This window comes from Zalophus californianus, chromosome 5 (assembly GCF_009762305.2).
Source record: "Zalophus californianus isolate mZalCal1 chromosome 5, mZalCal1.pri.v2, whole genome shotgun sequence".
NCBI classification, from domain to species: domain Eukaryota; kingdom Metazoa; phylum Chordata; class Mammalia; order Carnivora; family Otariidae; genus Zalophus; species Zalophus californianus.
The window spans coordinates 36,843,166-36,864,276 of NC_045599.1; the positions used below are offsets into that span (position 1 = coordinate 36,843,166).

Consider the following 21,111-nt stretch of genomic DNA (forward strand, 5'->3'; position numbering starts at 1 on the left):
AGATTTACATCTACCATCTTCCTTTTTGTTGTCTATATGTACCAGTTATTTTTTAAAAATATTCTTCTCTGTTACTGCCTTATTTTGTATTAAGTAAAATTTTTAGTATAACACTAATTCCTTTTATAATTTTTTTTATTTATCTTCATAGTGGTTGCTATAGGCCTTATAATATACATTTTAACTTATCAGAATCTAGTTCAGATTTATTCTCAGTTCCAGAGAAATATACTAACTTTACTTTTATGTAGCTCCATTTCTTGTCACCTCTTCTGTGCAGTTGCTATTGTACATTCTACTAATATATACTATTATGTCTATACGTGCTACAAATCCAACAATGCATGGTTAGAATTTTCAATTTCAATTTCATAATCATATCTTTTAACAAAGCTAAAAGAAGAAAAGAAAGCAACTGTATATTTATAGAGTTTGTTATATTAGCCTTCTTATTTACCTTTTCTGATTCACTTCATTACTTTCTTTGGATTTGAGTTACATCTTGTTTCATTTTCCTTTTCCAATACAGCTTTGTTCTAACCAGTCTCCTCTGTGCTATTATTGTCAAATATATTACGTTTTTTTGTGTTAAAGGCCCTGTGTTACAATTGCATTCATATTTTTTATGCAGTTGCTTTTTAAATCAGTCAGTAGAACAAAGGAAATGAAATATGTAATCATACTATCTTTTGTAATTACCTAGATGATTACGTTTAACAGCACCCTTTGTTTTATCATATGGATTCCAATTACCATCTGGTATCACTTGCTTTTTAACACGAAGAACTTTCTTTAATTTTTCTGGTATGGAAGATCTGTTAGCAACAAATTCTCTCAGGTTTTCTTTATTGTTAATGTCTTTATTTTGCATTCATTTAAAAAATAGTTTTGCTGGGTATAGGATTCTTTGTTGAGTTTTTAATTTCAGCCCTTTTACTCTGTCATACCACTGCATTCTGACCTCCATTGTTTCTGATGAGAAGTCAGCTGTTAACCTTATTGAGTTTCTTTACACATGATGAGTCATTTTTCTCACCTCAATCAACATTTTATCTTTGTTTTTCAACACTTTTACAGTAATATGTCTTGATTTAAATCTCTGTATTTATCCTGCTTGAAGTCTATTGGAGTTCTTGCATGTGTGACTATTGTTTTTAATTAAAAATGGAAAAATTTCAGCCATTATTTCCTCAAATGTTTTTTCTGTCCCTTTCTCTCATCTTTCTTTCTGGTACTCCTATTATATATATTTGATATCAAAATACTGCATTGGTTCCCTGTCCTTCTCCTTTGTGATGAATTACTATTTTTTTAAATTATCACCAACTCATGGATTTAAACTTATTTGATGGGTTTATTTTTTATTTTTTTAAGATTTTGTTTATCTATTTGACAGAGAGAGAGAGAAAGAGTACACAAGCAGGGGGAGCAGCAGAGGGAAAGGGAGAAGCAGACTCTCCGCTGAATAGGGAACCTGACACGGGACTTGATCCCAGGACCCTGAGATCATGAACTGAGCTGAAGGCAGATGCTTAACCAACTGAGCCACCCAGGTGCCCCGATGGGTTTAAATATATTGCAATTATTATCATTGTGAAGCTCAAATTATTCTATATTTGTCCAGTGGGAGCCTCTTCAGTTTGGCTGCTAAGTCTTTTTAACATGACTTTCATAGTCATTGATCATTTACTTGCTGTCAGGTATGATGCAGTATTTTAGGTTCATCTTGTATATTTCCTACATTAGACCTGGAATCAATCTTCTCCAAGAAGGTTTGGTGTATTTTAGTGAGAAATGTCATTTCAAGATCACAGCCTGGGTACTAAGAATAGTCATTGCTACTGGGGTACCCTATGTCTATGTCTTTTCAATAGACAGAGCTAAAATACAGATACATATATAAAGATAAAATACCTCATTATTTCATATTGATACTTCTAATTCAGATTAAAACCTATAGGGTTTTTACTTAATTCTTCTCTAGGATATCCGATCTCCTTTGTTCCATATCAGAAATCATGGCATATAACCAGTGCACAGTATACTCTGTTCCTCCTAGACTTCACTTAATCTTAGTTCTACAAGTGTATCAGTTAGGGCTTGATCACTGAAGCAGTCCACTCCAAGTGGTATGGTGTAAGGGATGGGTCCTTATGGATTAGATTTTACATAATTGTGAAAGTTGGTGAAAAAGTCTTTTGTAGGCTATTCCTCTGATTCCAGTATTAGGTCTGAAGCTGCTGTAAATCAGTAGGGAAGAAATATAATACATGAAGCAGGGGAAAATGAGGAAAAAGTAGAGCCCCATAAAGAGAATCTGGGTCTCATGTCTATTTCTCACCACCTATAACCCCAACAACGTAGGTGATCTGTAGAAGAGACTGGTGCCCTTTGCCAAAGAGTTGCACACATGCTTAGCTGAGGACTTACAGAAGCTGAAGAATATTTGAAAGGAACTGACAGGGTTTAGAGTCTGACTGATGCCAGAGACCAATAAGGTGAGCTAGCAGATAATAACCATATGGTCAAGTTGCAGTAGTACTTGGAATCCTATACTGACATTCATAGAATAATGGCTTCTGCTTTATTTCTGCTTTCTAAATCTTATACAAATTTGTTCTATAAATAGCTTTAATCTAGAAATGTACAAGGAAAGGAATTCTGGAAAACACAATTCTAGCTTAGCTAAATTGACACAATAATAAACTACCACTTCAAATAAATATCTATTTAATGCTAACCACAAGACCTTATCTTGACACCTCTCTAGTCATTTTGGTTAGCTAAATCTTGTTCCATTATATATTTCCCAGAAAGCTTTCAAGAGACAAATAATATCCTCTTAGTTCTTACAGTTGATAACAGTTTCTGCCACTTATACCTATAAGTTAGTTTTACTAGATACAAAATCCTTTTCCTACATTTTCTTTCCCTGAATATCCTAGATATGATATTCCATTTTCTTTTTGCATAAAGCATTGCTGTCAAAAAGTCTGATGATAATTTAATATTATTTCCCTGAAAAGTCACATGCTTTTTCTTTTCCTTAAAGATATAAATGAATAATGAAATAATTGATTCTTTTAGATTGACAATTTTTGACATTTGTACTGTTCCCTTGCTTCAGTTTTCTTCCTCAGGAATTTGTTAATTTTTTTTTTTTTTTTTTAGCCTGCCTTCAGTATGTGTTCATCACTTTCTCTAGAATCCTTTTGATTTCTTTCTTTTTTTTTTGTAAGTATCCTTTTTTCCTTTTTATTTCTAGGATGTTTTCTGTTGTATTTTTGCACTCCTGTGTTCTTTCTAGCTTAGTCTTCATTTTAAAAAGTATTTATTTTTTCATTTATTCCTTTAAAAATTTTACTTATTTATTTACATGAGGGGGAGAGAGAGAGAGAGCACGTCACTGGGGAGAGGAGCAGAGGGAGAGGGAATAAGTGGACTCTGTGCTGAGCAGGGAGCCCCGTGTGGGGCTGGATCCCACGACCCTGAGATTAGGACCTGAGCTGAATCGAGTCAGAGGCTTAACTGACTGAGCCACCTAAGTGCCCCATTCTTTTGTTTATAATTCTTTCATTAATACTGTTGTCAAAATCCCTAGTCCTTCTAATTCCAATTTGTGTTATTCTTCAATATTTTGTATCAGTTTCTTAATGTACTTGAATTTATTTTGAAACAGTGAATTATGGCTTTAATCTTCTTTATGTGCGTGTCATTCTGGCATGCATTCACTGTCTGCAGGGAGGTTCATATGCTCTTTTCTCTATATATCTTATGACTTATTTGTATAAAAATCAATCTGTCACTTAGTTTCACCTTTCTTTTATCTTTGTGTAGAATTTGAGCTCAACAGTTTTGTATTATTTATGTTTATGGAAAATTATCTTTCCTGACCTTTTAGAATAAAGTGAGATTCAGGGATGTTCTAATTTTACAGAACTCCTTTTCTTTTGTTTTTGGTATAACGTTGAAAAATGTGGTTGCTACTTTCTGAGATTTCCTGGCTGTTTTTCTTCTCATTTTGGTCAACACTTTCCTCTTGCCTCATTTCTGTTTGTTCTGTTTTCTTCAATTTTTATTCCACTACCAGCAGTTTCTTGTCAGTAGGAGCTTGTCTTAGAAGGAAGTCGTGGTAGGTCAGTAACTAGGGTTTATAGGAGCCAGACTGCTCCAGTCTGTTCAGTCTATACTGTGGGCCCTCCTCAAGTACTGAGAGGGGGAAACTCCCAGTTTCTGCTGCTAGTCTCAAATGGCTCATTGTGCTTCCCAGTGCATGTGTGTTGGCTCTTTGGGGGCTCTCCTGTTCTCAAATCCTTTAGGTCCCACTTTCTTGCCTCTTTCCACACAGATCTCATTGTCATACAGGTCTTGTAACTATAGACGGTTTGTACCTTCCTGCTTGTATTTGTTACTTTCAGGAATACCTTGTCGGCTAGTTTTGTCATAAATGTTGTCCATGAGTTTTTCTTTTGCTATTTCTCTTTTTCTTGGATTTTATTTTATTTTTTAGCTTTATTGAGACATAATTGACAAATAAAATTATAAGTTATTTAAAGTATACATCACGATTTGATCTATGTATATATCATGAAAGGATTGCTCCCATCTAGTTATGTAATACATCCATCATCTCACTTTTTTTGTGTGAGAATATTTATGTTATGCTCTCCTAGCAAATTTCACTTATATAATAAAGTGTTATCAACTATAGTTATACTATTATAAATTAGATCCTCAGGCTTTATTAATGTTATAGCTAAAAGTTAATAACCTTTTACCAATTTCTTCCTATTTACCCCACCCCCAGCCCTTGGTAACCACTTTCATACTCTGTTTCTGTGAGTTTGACTCTTTTTTAGATTCCACATATCTGTGAAACCATGCAGTATTTGTCTTTCTCTGCCTGACTTATTTCACTTAGTATGGTATCTTGAAGGTCCATCTGTGTCATCACAAACAGAAGAATTTCCTTCTTCAGCCTTATGAGGCTGAATAATACTCCATTATACCATCTATTATATGTATCCATTTTCTTTATTCATTCATTGGTGGACCCTTAGGTTATTTTCATATCTTAGCTACTGCGAATAGCTGTGAACATTGGAGTGCAGATTTCTCTTTCAGATCCTAATTTCACTCCTTTGGATATATTCCCAAAAGGGATTGCTGGATCATATGGTAGTTCAATTTTTTTAAAAGATTTTATTTATTTTATTTGACAGAGTGAGAGACAGCAAGAGAGGAACACAAGCAGAGGGAGTGGGAGAGGGAGAAGCAGGCTCCCCATCTAGCAGGACCCTGGGATCATGACCTGAGCCAAAGGCAGACGCTTACTTAATGACTGAGCTACCCAGGCACCCTGGTAGTTCAATTTTTAATTTTTTAGGAAGCACCATGCTATTTTCTATAGTGGTTGCATCAATTTACATTCTCACCAATAGTGCACAAAGGTTAGCTTTTCTTCAAAGCTTTGCCAGAGCTTGTTCTCTCTTGTCTTTTTGATGATAGCCACTTTAACATGTGCGAGGTAACATCTCATTGTGGTTTTGATTTACATTTCCCTCATAACTAGTGATGTTGAGCACATTTTCATGGACCTGTTGGTCATTTGTATGTCTTTGGAAAAATGTCTATTTAAGTCTTCTGTCCATCTTTAAATCCATTTTTTTGGCCATGAATATGTGAATTCTTTATTCATTTTCAATATTAACTCCTTATCAGATAGATGATTTGCAAATTTTTTTCCATTATGTAGGTTGCGTTTTTATTTTGTTGATGGTATACGTTGCTTTGCAGAAGCGATTTCATTTGGTGTAGTTCCATCTATTTATTTTTACTTTTGTTGCCTTTCCTTTTGGTGTCAAATCTAAAAAATCACTGCCATGATGGATGTCAAGAAATTTACTCACTATGTATTTTTTTTCTGGGAGTTTTGTGGTTTGAGGTTTTAAATATAAGTCTTTAATCCATTTTGAGTTGATTTTTGTTCATGAAGATAAGGGGTCCAGTTTATTGTTTTGGGTGTAGCTGTCCAGTTTTCCCACCACTATTGAAGAGACTATCCCTTCCTTATTGTGTATTCTTGACTCCTTTGTCATAAATTAATTGACCATATATACTGCTTTTTCTCCTTTTTTTTTTCTTTTTGTGTGTGTGGGTATTCACAGCATTTAAAAATAATGCTGTCACCTCTGCCATTTCTTCCAAATCCTGCAGAGCAATTTTTTGAAAACATAAATCTAAATATGACACTTACATACTTCAAAAATAATGATTTTATATACTCTTATTATCCTTAGATGAAATCCGTGTTTCTTTTCATAGCGTAGAAGAGTGGTTCTCCATCTCTGCTCTGTATTGGAATTACCTAGAGTGCTTTTAACAGTCCTGACACCCAGGAGTGCCTGGGTGGCTCAGTTGGTTAAGCGGGTAACTTTGGCACAGGTCATGGTTTCAGGGTCCTGGGATCGAGCCCCACATGGTGTTAGGCTCCCTGCTCAGTGGGGAGTCTGCTTGTCCCTCTGCCACTCCCCCCACTAATGCTCTCTCTCTCTCAAATAAATAAAATCTTAAAAAAAAAAATCCTGATGCCCAGGTTGTACCCAAGACCAATTAAGTTAGAATCCATGAGGGTGGGATCAAGTGTCTGCATTTTTTAAAACTCCCCAGGTGATTCCAGTGTTTGAGAGCCATTGAGTAGGAGGCCTTTTACAATCTGATCTAGCTCTTTTGGATTTCTCTAAGTCTCCATGTTGATATTCACTGGTAAACCCACAAATAATCCATGTATCAGTCATATCAAACTACTTATAGTGTTAAAATTCATTGCTTCTCTTGCCTCTTTATTTATCCTATTCTCTTTGCCTAGAATTACTTCTTCTACCTAAAATGGCTGTTCACCTGATCACCACCACATAGCCTGTAGGTAAAAGATCTAAGGATTATTACAGGTCTTAACATAAGGCAAGAAAAATGGCTGATTCACTGTTAATTTAGCTTTTCGTGCCTCATACTGAGCCCATTGCTGAACCCTAGTTGCGTGGAAATACGAACCAGTTCTTGCTCAGAAGTGAGCCTTCAGCTGTCTCTGGTTATCTCCATGAATTCCTAGAGACTAAGTTTTGGTCATTGGAAAGTTTATTGAGAAGGGTGAGTTGCTGACCAGGACCCCTATTGGATGTTTGCTTCTCCGTGTGATGATTTATATTCATAATACCGAGGCTGCAGTTAGAAATTAGACCTGCCACTTTAAAATATGGTTGGTCTGGCTCTGATATTGTGAGGAGTGGATTCTTATCAGCAGTTGTATTAAAACAGCATCAGAGACAAGAGCAAGCATATTTTTTAAATTACAGTTCTAAGAGGACTTCCTCTTTTAGATTAAATCATGATTCTGAAAGGCTAAGCCCTGGATTAATGATTTTGATTTGTCTCCATATTCTCTTAATCAAATCTCCTTTTCTTAATGCTTCCACCCTTAGGAAAAATGAGAAACCACTTTTTCCTTGTGGATTTTATTGTATCACATTAAGTCCTAGTAGACACCAAACAACTTATCTCGGTTTGAAATAAGATAAACTTTTGGTACAGCCAGTGAAGTTGTTAAAAATAATGTCATACATTCTTACAGTTGTAGACAGATGATGATATAAAGTCTGGAAGGAGTCATACCAAAATAGTAAAAATGGTTACCTCTTTGTGGTAGAATCACAGGTCGTTTTAACTTTTTACAGTGTTCTTACTTACTTTTTTTCCAATTTTCTTACAGTGAATATGTACATGTACATATACATTTAAAAAAGATAAGTGTAGTTTGAGAGTTTTCCACTAAGATAGTAGAGGTTGCCTTTTAAAAGGCTCTATTGGAGGATTTGTAGAATCTATTACTCTTCATATATTTTTTATCTGAATAGCAGAAACTAGAGAGTCTCTCAGAGCAACTTAACCTGCCTCCCTTTACTCCTCAATTCTGTAGAGGTCTCAAGTTATGATTTCCAATTAAAGGAGAGGGAGGATTTTTTATTTTTTCAGCAGGGTAGTCAATTTATCAAAATCGTCTGTGTACCTGGGGTAGATGTCACAGGAGGATGCAGAAAAGGCCAACTGGTGATTCTGTGTCTGTTTTTGTGTGGTATAGATCAGGTTACCCCATTAGGCTCAACTTTGACTGTGCTGGTTCTGCCCCACTAAGAGATAATGGCTAGGAGGGAGACATTAATTACATGTTAGAAAGGACAAACCAGTGCACTAACAAGGGACTGAAACACAGATCTCACTTTTTTTTGGAGCTCTATTAAAATCAAACTTTAATCATGAATTGTGAAATAGAACACAGGCAGTTAGGGACTGCTAAAATATTAACACATCTATTGAAACAGAAACCCAGGCACTTTATTATCCTCATGACTAGCTCTGGGATTTCATAATTAAGTCTTTCAGTTTGATTTATTTAGACTCTAAGCAAATTTTCAAAGTGAGTTTGAGGGGCTTTGTACTTGGAACATGAATGCATTGCATTCCCCGAGGCAATTTTGAACTGGGGTTTCATCACTTCAACGCCCTGGCTCTGAAGCAGGTATTCTGAGAAACTTCTCTTGAGCATCCTTACTCATTAACTGTGAGAAGGGCCTCAAACATCTCCCTTAGCAGTGTGAATATTCAGGAGAGAGGGAGAGAGGGAAAGATGTTAGATTTAGGAGTGAAACTGTATTAGTCGCAGCATGTTAATTTCTCTTGCTCTGTTCTCTTTGGTGCTACAAATGGACACTTCTCTCCTATTTTCTTAACTAATCCTTTAGCTGGTTTTGAGTATTTCCCGGTTGGCCAGAGCCATTAGAAAGATTGCACCCCTTCCATATTTAGAAACATTGTTTCTTTTACCCTGCAAGAAGTACTTTGGTATTGAGGAGCATTGGACCTAGCATAATCCTGAGATTTAACATGTAGCAAATTCTCAGATAATCTGAGCTTGAACATACTATGTAAAATTTAACCCATCTCAAGAAACAGGATAGGTGAATCAAGGAAGAGAATGAAGTCTAAATACAGTACAGACTTAAAGATGGCAGTTTATACAGTGACACAAAAGAAACTTTGTTCTAGGCAGAGAAAGGGAGGAAGGGAATGAGTCACATGGAAGATGTGCCTAATTATTTGTTAACACAATATAAGAGAGAGACAGAGAGAGAGAGAGGTACGAGGGTGGAGAGAGGGAAAGAGAGAGAGAGAGAGAGGAAGGAAGGGGAGGGGAGGAAAGGGGCAGAGAGGGAAGGTGGGGAGAGGGAGCATTGCTATAGGAATGTACGGTATCCGGTTTTTAAAATACGGGGTTTACTTTAGGATATCCACTTTGAGCATTTGAAAATCACTAGTTAACCTTGGTCATTTGCCAGATCAGCTGCCAAAATTGGACCACAATGAAACACCACAGCCTTTTCTCATTGTGATGATAGAAACAGCATAGAGGTTGAGTTCAGTACCAGCATGAACAACCAGCATGTTTTGACTTCCTAGTCTGCTCACCTTTCCCCTCACCATCAAAAAGGATGTGAAATACATCCCATTCTAGTTTTCCTCTCACCTTGATGTTGAAAAGAAACTGTTTCACCCTGAGTTGTCAGTCTCTCCTGACCACCTCATGATGTCTTTATGGTCTGTGTAGATTTTCACAGGAAGTTTTTGAAACCAAAATGCCTTAAGAGAACTGATGGTAGGGTTTAGTGTTGGAAGCCCCCAGTCTGAGTCCACACTAATTGTGGAACCCTGGTAAAGGTCCTTAGTTAATATGAATCACTATTTATTAATTTGGCAAGTGGAAGGAAGTATCATTTATTTCACAGGATGAAGAGTAAAATGTGATGATAGCTATATAAAATCCACTAATAAAATTCTTGAGCATTGAGTAATTGTTGTTTGGGTTACTGCTTTTATCATGGTAGAATTCTTGACTAGCCAGTGAAAGAAGTATTTTTGGCAGAAGAGGAGGGATGCTGCCATCAAAATTCTAATATCATATCCCGTAATACTATCTACTCTGCTGGTTTTAGCCTGCCCTCAATCTGGGACTGAGATATTAAACTATACCAACCCTTTACAAGAATTAATTTCTCTAAGGTCTCAAAGGTGGCCACCTTTGACTCCAGAGGAACCTCCTGGAAAAGCTATCAGTGTACTATTGAGCCCAACCAAACTCAGTAAATTTAGCAGATGGGAATGAGACATGTATTGGGATCAAGGAGGATTGACCGCTCAGATTTCTTTCAGTAACAAAATTGACACACCATTGTTCCAACTAGTGTTCTGGCCATGCTGGAGAAATCAAAAGCGAATCAATAGACCCCAAGCCACATACAGATATATGTCAACTCTGTACTTATCTTAAATCTTTATGCTACACATTATTTTGCTACATAACTTAGAATTCAGGAAGTTCCCCATGCAAACAATTTTCAACTTTTGTATTTCAGTTAAAAAATATCTTAAAAAACACCAAAAACAACTGAAGCTAAAGGGGCACCTGGTAGCATAGTTGGTTAAGCATCCAACTCTTGATTTCAGATCAGTCATGATCTCTGGATTGTGATATCAAGCCCTGCATTGGGCTCTGTGCTTCGGGCAAAGTCTGCTTGAAACTCTTCCTCCCTCTCCCTTTGCTCCTCCTCCCTGCCATGCACTCTCTCTCTCTCTAAAATAAATAAATCTTTAAAAAATAAAACTGAAATTAAAGAAAATTACCCATCTCTTTCATAAAATTAAAGCATTCATAGAACCAGAAATACCCATATCAAGTTTTTATTTTTTTTTTGTTTTTGTAACATGGACATAGAGTAAATCAACTTTGTGGTTTATAGGAAACTCGTTATTATTAATACTACTCTATCATCTGCCCCGATAATATCCAGGAAATGTTGGTTCTTCTTTCAGCCAACTTTTTAAGAAGATTAAGGAGTTTTTAAGGCCTATTGTGAATGGGCCAAGTATCAACAATTATATAAATATCAAATTTGGAAAATATTTTCTCATAGAAGCAATGTTAAAGTTTGTGGCTAGGGTCTTAACTGGTATCAGAAGCTTTTTAAAAATCATTACAGTTTCTATGGGAAGTCGTGGGCTTCCATATGTAAAGCTCCCTCATTGATAACTCAGTTTTGAGAAGGAAGCTCCTGTCTTTCTCTCTATGCCACCCTAGGTGCATGGGTTGCCTTTTCCCCTTCACCAGGGGTTTGTTTGCACGAGTTGGGGATATGTCTTTTTTCTGGGTTAGACCACATTTTGATTCCTTTTAAGAAAGCATCACACCTGGGCTTCATAGTCTTGATGGAGAGATGCTCATAGTGTTGAGTAAACAGACAAAGAACAACAGACCTACATTCAAAAATGTAGAGTCCATCCAGGGGATGATTGTGCTGCCCTTTTATTATAGATCCCAACACTAGAATACCACATTTGGAAGTTACCTCATTCTGAAGTTATCACAGCAGTTTTAACCATCTGCTTCTGATTTCCTCTTTTTTTTCTTTTCACATATCTGAGATAATGTGGACCGTGGACCGTATCCCCTTAGGGATTTTGTTCACAACCAGGCATCTGCATCCAGGCTGGTGGTGACCTATTCTCATCCTCCTTCCTGCTTGCTCTGAATAAATGTGACCAGTAATAATAGGAGCTCCACTACCTCATTTGAGGCACATTTAGTGCCTAGTACCACTCTCCATGATCTTCAGGAGCACCATTACCTGGCAAGCAGGTGAACTTCTGAGCATATTTCTCAAGCAAACTCTAAAAGTGTTGGATATTTCTTTTGTTGCAGTAATGTGGGATACATCATTTTGAGAAAAGGGCACACAGATCTGTGTTTATCGTTACTAAGGACACTAGGTAAAAGTTACTATTTTATTGCCATTTTCCCCAAAGAAAGGAAAGTATCACGAAATATCTGGTGACTCCTTTGAGAATATTTAGAGCTGTAAAAGGCTACTCAACCTGATGTTTCCTAAAGTAGGAATATGGTGATGAAGATACATAATGGCCAAAACTAGTGCAGTACATTAATTTACTCAGTCGGTATTTTTGGGTTAGTGTCTACCTTGTGCAAATATTCTTTTAGGCACTGAGGGTATAGTAATAGTTGAGATTAAAATCCCTTGGTCTCCTGGAGTTTACATTCTAAAGCATATCAGGGGTCTTAAGCTTTGGGATGATTGGTGTAAGTTTTAGTGTTCTGGAAGGACCCAAGAGGTCACAGGCTACCTCCTATCTGGGGTAGGCCTTCTCCCAGGTTTCCCTGTGAGTTGTGGCCGATCCTTCCTCCTTTCCTTCAGCATGGAACCATTGAGGAGTGTGCACAGCTCTGAGTATGGAGCAGATAGGAGAGAGGCAAGTGGGGAGTCTCATCTAACTTTCTTTTGCTTCAATATGACTTACTCCTCTCAAAAGTGAAACCTCTCCTCCTTGTTTTGCTAGAATACATTTCCCTACTTAATGTGTTACTCAGAGTGGTTCCCCAGCACCATTTGACAAGAGGGAGGCACATTCAATTTCTGCAGTAGTACCTCATTTTACTAGGTATTAGAGTGTTCTCTTGCTGTGGTAGAGATCACAATGGCAGATAATTTGGAGACCAAGAGAAGGGAAGAGTCAGAGAATAAATGACTTTGGTGTGGGGCCCCGGGGCAAGCCCCAGCTGCTGTGATCGCTCTGGCTGAGTAAGGACATGAAGGCAGGATTAATTGAACCAGTAGTGTGATGGAGAGCCTTGAATTGGGAAGATGGTTAACCCTGATGGTTTAGTGGGGGAGCAAGGGATTGTAGCAGTCTGAAAGGTTAGTAGCAAGGGGAAGGAAGGAGAAAGAATATTTCTAGGCAGGACCAGCAATGTTCAAACAGAGCAGTTAAACACTGAAATGGAGGCTTTCACGGCCTATAATTTTTAGAAAGGGACTTCCATAAATTGGGAGTACATCAGTCTGAGAATGCCTGAATATAGGTGCAGTTATCATGTACAGTTGTGTCGGTGCCCTGGGTCCATGCTTGATTCTCCTTCAACAGCGTTACAGAAGGAAAGCCTATGCCCCGTATTAAAGTGCTTACATGTGTTAAAAATGTCAACTTGATTCAAAGATAAACTGCAAGCCATGGCCATGTCTCATAGTATGCCATTTTCAAATTGTACCAAACTTGCAATACATATATAGTACACATGTCATCCTCAAGGAATAGGAACATGATTGTGATTTTAGAACGTGAACTGTTTTCTCTAGGTATAATTAAAAAGGCACATATACCTTTGCAAGACATGAAAAAAGACCTGTGCTTTCAATCTGATATAAGCAGATTGAAGAAACCATTTTTAGGCTGCTTTCTACACATTCTTCTGTCGTAACTATGGATAGCTTCTAATATTATCTATGCTTATTAATATTTTAATTAATGCTGATGATGGCGGTTCTTGTGCCTTCAGGACAGAGCAAATGTTGCAATATTGAAACTCAACTAAATAAATAGGGCTTATAGTGATAAAAAAATTTAAAAAAGCACCTATAATTCTTCATATACATTCACGATTTTAAATTCCTTATATATATATTTTCATTATTTTAAATTATTTATATATTTCCCTTCCCACACACAAACAAAAAAAATGTATAATTTTGCTGGGATTTTGAACAAGAGGGGTAGCATGAGAATAATGTACTGCTTTTTTACCTTTAATACTAACATTTTAGCTTAAAAGAAAAGATCTACATGCTTTTAACTAAAATTAACTATAACTGAAAACACAACCTGCCTCTCAACTCAGTATGTACTTTTTTTCTCTCCGACTTGCTCTGTCACTTTGTTCCTCTCCAGTCATTCCCTCCCCCTACGCGTGTGCACATACGCACACACACGCGCACAGACCGAGCTGAGCAATGACGTGAAGGTAGTACACACACAGACTAGACTCATTAGGGGCATATTACAGTGCAATTTGAGTATCAAACTTCTTCTGCCTATTTTTCATTCAGTCGAGGAAGGTAAATCGCCATGGTCTCAGGCTTACTATTCACTTTCTGTAATGCATGATTCAATGATTTCGTTTAACTGGGGAATGTATTTTTGAGTGATACATTTTTAGTTGGGTAGATCTAGGCTTTTGAATTCATGTTGGCAACACTGTCTTTGAGACTACACCACATCTCTTTTTTCCTGGTGGATGTAAAAACAAACAAGAAAATCAACCTCTTGCAGTGACTGTAAAGATGAATATTTGAGAAGAGTTGACTCTTTAAAATTGTCTTTCCCTCAACATTCTCTTACACCTTATGCTATACAAACTGTTTTTATTCATAAGTGGGCTCTAAAGATCTGAGAGAAGGAGAATACAGAAATTTCCTGAATAAAATGCACATAACTGTAGATGAAAAGAAGTTTAAGCTTCCAGTGACGTAGTTGAGAAAACAAGTGAGGCTATGCTCACATGAAGCACAAACTTGTAATGAAAAGATGATGACTGCTGGACTATATGTATTTAAATATAATAAATACGTAATTAATCTGTGGTCCCATAGCCTCATTAATGAAAAGGTGTTTCATTTATTTGCTCACTAAAGTGACCAGGGTGGGGTGGCCCTTATATGCCAAATATTTCGCTCTTCTATGGACATAGAAGATGAATGAGCATGGCCCCTGCTGGTGTGGGCCCTTGAGTTTGATGTAGGATCCACTCTCAGAGTACAACACAGTGTTGTAAGTGCAAGAGAGATGTACCCTGGTGAAAGGTTGGGGGACAGAATAGAGGTCAGTAACTTCACTTCTAGGGCCACTGGGGTTGGTAAGGTAGAAATCAGAAGGCTTTCCGAGAGGTACAACTAAGCTGACTGTTCACAGATGAATTATCCAGGCAGGGGGACAATCTGAGTAGTCAATGGGGCAAGAAAGCTAATGTACAAACACTAAGGAGTAAATATGGGCAGTGGAAGGAGACTAGATTAAGGAGAGACTCAAATACCAGGTCAAGAATTTCCTCTGTCCTGCTAAGGAGAATAATCCAGTGCCAATGAGACCAACATGAAGACTGACAATGAGAATGATGGTAATACCGAAGTTACATATTCTACCTCACATTTATAAGCTGTGATATTATAATTTTGTAAAATATATTCATGAATATTCTCATTTGATAGAGAGAACCTAGCAAGGTGTAAGTGGGGCAATAATAATGTCAAAATTAGGAGTGAGAAAAATATAGGGATTTTAGGAATTTGGCCAAGGTTATATAACTCATTGGTACCAGATCAGGGCCTGGGGCACGAGTCTCATACCATAATAGTGTAGCATGCCACCTGGCTGTGTAACAGAGGCATCTTTACGGAAGGCCTTCACTATATCCTGAAATGAGGCCAGCCATCTTCTGACCGTGGGGCTGTTCAGTAGAGTAGGACTGGGTCAAGGGTCAGCCCCATTGACGGGTAAAGAAAACCCATATTGTACGTATAATTCATTCTCTTTACATGAGAGAAACAAGTTAAGGAATGATATGTAATAATTAGTAATAATAGACTGGTAGTTATTAATTACTTATAGTTAGTAATAATATATATTACTAATATATTATCTGTAATAATAATAATAACTGGTAACAACAATGACAAACACGTTTAGTTCAGGGGCCGAACACCAAGCAAAGCACTTTGCGTTTACTTCTCAACCCCATGAGGCAGGTACTGCCATGGATCCCGTTTTACAGGTGGGCAAACTGAGGTTTGCACAGGTCACACAAGTGGTAAGTAGAAGTGTGATTCATACTGGGATTTGTCTGACATCACAGCCCAAGCTCTTCACCACCATGTGAAACTGCTGCTTGATTTATACAGCACCTATACTGTACCATATGTGAATTGTTGGTATTTAATAAGCCATATGGAGACTTCTTCCTCTGTTCCAAGAATTCTGCTGCAGAAGCTGTTATTCTGTAGATAAAGGAACCCTGCCCTAGAATGTTTACTAACTACTACTTGGTCCTGCTGTTAAAAAAAAAAAAAAAAGAAAAAAGGAAGACGCCAAATGTCTTAGACCCTAATGTGATTTGGTTTACTGTTTCCTTACTAATCCAGCTTCATGGGCTGGCATGTAATGGAAATCTATTAGGAACCCTGTTTCTTGAGTAAAAATGCAGAAACCAAAGGAATAATATAAAGCTGAACATGTTGGATTCTGTTAATTTTCATTGTTTTTTGTTTTTGTTTTTTTAATTTTTTTTTTTTTTTTTAATTTTCGTTGTTTGAACTTCAGGTTTGGCCCCTGTTTCTGACAACCCAAAGGATACGGGGCTGTCCTCTTGCATTTCAATGTGTTTGCAGCTATTCTCTCTCTGCCTGTGGTAGGGAACGCAAAATCAGGTACTCAGATGTGACAGGATGATGGAAATGAGAAAGTGAAGACGGCACATGGGAAGGAAGTAATTAACCAGAATGCATATTTATCATAGTCTGTCATTGTTTACAAACAATATAATCATTCCTGATTGTAGAATTAAACTCCAGGCTCCCAGGTTGTGAAGTCAATCAAATAACCGCAGCAGGTGCAGATCAGCTAAAGGACTAACCAAGGAAGTCTTCTGATATACAGGATAAAGCTAGAGACAGTGAGAACATCTGTCAAAAACAGATTGCTTGTGGAAGATTTCAATGATCTATGTATTGGGATATCTTCACCATTGACACAATCATGGCATAATGGGGAAGAACTGAATTTATAAACAGAAAAATTCTCTGCTCTTATACCCAGCTCAGACAAATCCTTTGCTTTGCTGAGCCTTGCTTTCCTCATCTGTAAAGTGGGAATAAGGAAATGTATTTCATAGAGTACCTGCTCTCCACCTCTACTCCTAGAAGTCACCATTATCTTTTGCCTGGTGAGATAGCCTCCTAACTGGTTTCCCTACCTCCATTCTTGCTCACCAATAATCCATCCTCTAGAGAGCAGCAAGCGTAAGACAAATTAAAGTCATGTAATTCCTCTGTTAAAACCATCCTTCTTGGGGCACCTGGGTGCCTCATTTGGTTAAGCTTCTGCCTTTGGCTCAGGTCATGATCCCGGGTCCTGGGATCGAACCCCGAGTCGGGCTCTCTGCTCAGTGGGAAGCCTGCTTCTCTCTCTCTCTCCCTCTGCCCCTGCTCCTGGGTTCTCTCTCTTGCTCACTCTCTCTCTCAAATAAATATATAAAATCTTTAAAAAACAAACAAAAGCCCATGCTTCTGAATGCCCTGATACAAAACCCTAACTCTTGATTGTAGCCTTTGCAGTCCTACTAGATTTGGCCCCTGTCTCTCTAACCTCATTTTCTACACTTCCTCCCCTCTCGCCACATTCAAGCCATGCAGACTTTCTTCCTGTTCTTTGCATCTTATTCCTACCTCAGGACCTTTGCACTTGAAGTTCCTCTTGCCTGAGGACTTCTACATGATCTTCACAGACTGACTTCTTTTGGACATTGGGTTTCTGCTTAAATGTTACCTTTTCTGGAGATGCCAACTGACCACTCCATCTATTGGTTACAACCCTCTCACCCCAACTCTCTACATCATATTATCCTGTCTTAGTATTGTTGCAGCCCTCAATGCTATCTGAAATTTTATTTCTTTTACTTGATTACTGTTTATCTTTCTTATCAGAATGTAAATCCCTGTGGCCAGGTCTGAGCCCATTGCCTAGACAGTGTCTAGTAGAGAGCCATCAAATATTAGTTGAGTGCTGATTGAATAAGTGTAAGGATCAAATGAGGTATAGTGAATGAAAATGGTTCTATAATTTATTAAGTATTGTACAAATAGTAGGTTTCATAATTTCTTACCTCCTGCTAAGTCATGACCCTTCTCAAGTCTTTGTCAAAGTGGAATGAGCATAATTTTCAGCCAGAAATTCTCTTTCAAATGGGAACTTACTTTCCAGGAACTTATAGTTTAATGAAAGACAAGAATAACACAAGACTAAAATTGAATGTCTTATAAAAAATGTAAAATATCTTATATTCATATTGCTGAGGTCACTTTTCTGTTTTACACCATGCTACTTTGTACAACTGTATGGATGAAAGCATGTCACATAGAAGTGTTGAAACAAAGACATCTTTATGGAATTAGAGGAGAAGCTTGGGAAAAATGGAATTTGAAATAGTGTTTGTGAGGAGAGAGATCAGTCTTTATCAATTTGGATCTTCTAGAGACCCATAAGAATTCCCAGATTTAACTCATTACCTTTATCCTCTCCCCAACTCCCAGCCTTTGCCTCATCCTCACATCTTTTCATGTACCTGTTGGCCTTTTGTGTATCTTCTTTGGAAAAATGTCTGTTTACTTCCTCTGCTCATTTTTGAATCAGATTTTTTTTGTTATTGAGTTATAGGAGTTCTTTATATATTTTGGATATTAACCGTTTATCAAATACTTAGTTTGCAGATACTTTCTCCCATTCCATAGGTTGCCTTTTCATCTTGCTGAATGTTTCTTTTGCTGTACAGAAGCTTCTTAGTTTGATATAGTCCCACTTATTGATTTTTGCATTTGCTGTTTGTGCTTTTGGTGTCATATTCAAAAAATCATTACCAAGATCAGTTGTCAAAGAGATTTTCCTCTGTTTTCTTCTCAGAGTTTTATGGTTTGGGGGTTTATGTTTAAATCTTTAATCCATTTTGAGTAAAGGCAATCCCTGTCAAAATTCCAATGGCATTTTGCACAAAAATAGAAAGAAAAATCCAGGGTGCCAGGCTGGCTTAGTCAGTGGAACATACAACTCTTGATCTTGGGATTTTAAGTTCAACCCCCATGTTGGGCGTAGAGTTTCCTTAAAAAAAAATTAATTAAAATTAAAAAAAGAAAAATCCTAAAATTTATATAAACCCACAAAAGATCCTGAATAGACAAAGCAATCCTGAGAAAGAAGAACAAGCTTTCTGACCTCAAACTATGTTTACAAAGCAATAGAAATCAAAACAGTATGGTATTGGCATAAAAATAGATTCCTAGTTCAATAGAACGGAATCAAGAGCCCAGAAATAAACACTCACATATATATGGTCAACTAACATTTGACAAGGGAGCCAAGAATACTCCATGAGGAAGGTAGTTTCTTCAATAAATGGTACTAAGAAAACTGGATAACCACATGCAGAAAAATGAAATCTGACTCATACCACTCTTTTGGTTCTCTCTTTTTTTTTTTTAAGATTTATTTATTTGGGCACCTGGGTGACTCAGTCAGTTAAGCATCTGCCTTTGGCTCAGGGCATGATCTTGAGGTCCTGGGATTGAGTCCCCCTTTGGGATTCCTGCTCATCCAGGAGTCCTTTTCCCTCTCCTGTTGCCCCTCCCCCTCGCTCATGCTTGCTCTCATGCTCTTTCTCTCTCTCTCTCATTTATTTGAGAAGGCAGAGAGATAGGGAAACTTAAGCAGACTTGGTGCTGAGTGCAGAGCCCCATGTGGGGCTCAATCTCAGGACCCTGAGCTCACGACCTGGGCCAAAGCCAAGAGTCAGAGGCTTAACTGACTGTGCCACCCAGGCACCCCTCTTTGGGATTTCTTTTTAAAAAGTTCTTTCCCAGCCATTTTCCAAATGTAAACAATTAAGAATGTGTCATTAGTGATCTAATCATCAATTAAGAGAAGGGAATATATTTAATAACCAGAGAACAAGAAATGTAGAATTCAGATCTCTTTCAGTTTAACTTCCCTATGATTATCAGAGAGAGAATTGTTGTCCATCCCTTGCTGTCTCAAAGTCGTTAGTGCCAATTTATGTTGGTAGCACTCCTTTGCTTTCGTTTATATTGGATATACCTGTCAAACCACTTCAAAGACTGTTTTAAGTGAATTAACCATGGAGGTAATGGTGGGCTCCATGATTTCTTTTTTTTTTTTTTTGGTGGGCTCTGTGATTGAAGGATGTTTCTCCCCATCAGAGAAGAGTGAGTTGGGTAATTTTATGAGATTGTGCATTTGTATGTAATTACTATGGTGTAAGAAAAACAGGAAGGGGCACCTGGGTGGCTCAGTCAGTTCAGCTGGGCTCTTAATTTTGGCTCAGGTCATGATCTCAGGGTCCTGAGTCCCAGGTTGGGTTCCACATTCCGCAGGGAGTCTGATATTCTTTCTCCATCTCCCTCTGCCCCTCCCCCTGCTCATGCGCGCTCTTTCTCTCTTTCACACTGTCTCTAATAAATAAATAAAATCTTTAAAAAAAACAGGAAAATCAAATATAAAGGTCTGACAGTGAACTATCTTCACTGTTTTACCCTCTTTCAGGAATTCTTACTTCCCTTAGAGTCACTGCAGGTCACATATGGCAATTCTTGCCCCAGAGCTATGGGGAGGAGAAGTTATCTACTAATGTATTTGTTCTTCAGTGATGTCTTCCTAAATATTATCAATCTGTGCAAATGGGATCAATGCTTTGGTAAACAATCCATAATAAGACTAGAAAGTAGAGATCTGGGTTCAGTAATAGGAAGACGAAGAAAAGCAGAAGAAATAAGAAATTACCTGTCAAGTTACCATTATTGAAATTACCTTTTAAATATTTCACAGCTGTAACTGCTATCAACATTGCCAATTTGGGTATCAAAGTAATCAGTTATCTTTTAAAAAAACCACATTATTCGATGGGCATTGAATATATTCTAGGCACTGTAGGCATGCTGTGGACAAATAGCATTTAATTCTCATCCTCCTACCAGAGAAGTATTGTTATTTCTGACATTTTTAGATGAGGAAACTGCAAGTCACCAGCAGAGTTGTGTCCCATTCCGGTGTCTTTGATTTTAAAGCCCAAGTTCTGAACCACAGGGTTTTAATTATTGCCTGACTTGTTATGGAAATTCCAAGCCTGCATCTCTGCTTGTCTCTTAAAGACTTGAGGTTAGTCGTTTACCAGCTATGTCCCTCAGTTAGCTCTTCTGTAAAATGTAACAGTAGAGCCTACTCCATAGGGGTGTTTTCAATCTCAAATGAGATTCTGCAAGGAAGACACAGAACGACACTTGGAATGCAGTAAACACTCAGTTTAACTTCGTTTCTTATCATTACATGATTACTAATATAGGCTGCGGCCGTGTGGTTAAAGTCTTTGGGTAGAGC

At 37.5% G+C, this 21,111-nt stretch overlaps 1 protein-coding gene across 2 annotated transcripts in view; it reads left to right on the forward strand.

Moving 5' to 3' along the window:
* Positions 1 to 21,111, forward strand: part of KCTD16 (potassium channel tetramerization domain containing 16) — a 268,173-nt gene that overhangs the window by 224,843 nt on the left and 22,219 nt on the right. The gene's annotated exons all lie outside the window — the stretch shown is intronic.